This window comes from Camelina sativa, unplaced genomic scaffold, assembly GCF_000633955.1.
Source record: "Camelina sativa cultivar DH55 unplaced genomic scaffold, Cs unpScaffold07703, whole genome shotgun sequence".
Lineage (NCBI taxonomy): Eukaryota > Viridiplantae > Streptophyta > Magnoliopsida > Brassicales > Brassicaceae > Camelina > Camelina sativa.
The window spans coordinates 1-455 of NW_010928774.1; the positions used below are offsets into that span (position 1 = coordinate 1).

The 455-nt window shown below is 36.3% G+C and overlaps 1 long non-coding RNA gene across 1 annotated transcript; it reads right to left on the minus strand.

Annotated features, from left to right (window-relative positions):
- Positions 1–82: 82 nt before the first annotated feature.
- On the minus strand, positions 83–432 carry LOC109131903. Its single transcript, XR_002037283.1, has 2 exons — positions 225–432; positions 83–114 (listed from the first exon to the last, which is right to left on the minus strand). It is a non-coding gene; the product is annotated as an uncharacterized LOC109131903 (long non-coding RNA).
- Positions 433–455: the final 23 nt, after the last annotated feature.

Below are 455 nucleotides of genomic sequence, written 5' to 3' on the forward strand. Positions count from 1 at the left end.
CATGACTAACCTCAACTGATTGAACAATGGTTCTTCTATGATTTCATGAAAGAGATCCAGCATAGCTTTCATTCTTGTTGACTGAGCTTCTTCAGGCTCGATTTGATAGTAAAGCTGCAAATCAGATGTTGGTTCAAATTCAAAACCATGATTATACCCGAGGAAAGTACTATGTTTTCTTCTTGGCCAACTCATTTTACAGAAAAAGACAATTTCCTTTTTACCTCAATTACTGAGTTTGTTTCAGATTTGTTCTTCACACTGACATCTCTTACAAGTTTGGCACTCACAGGAAAACGTGTTATCTGCTCTCCATGTCTACATTTGCTTGGGAGCGGTTCAACCGTCAAACTATTTTTGAATATGTTTGATATGTTCACTGCTTCGTCTTCGGACAAATTACCATGACATAGAGCCTCAATAAATATCTGAAAACATAACAGAAATTTTACCTA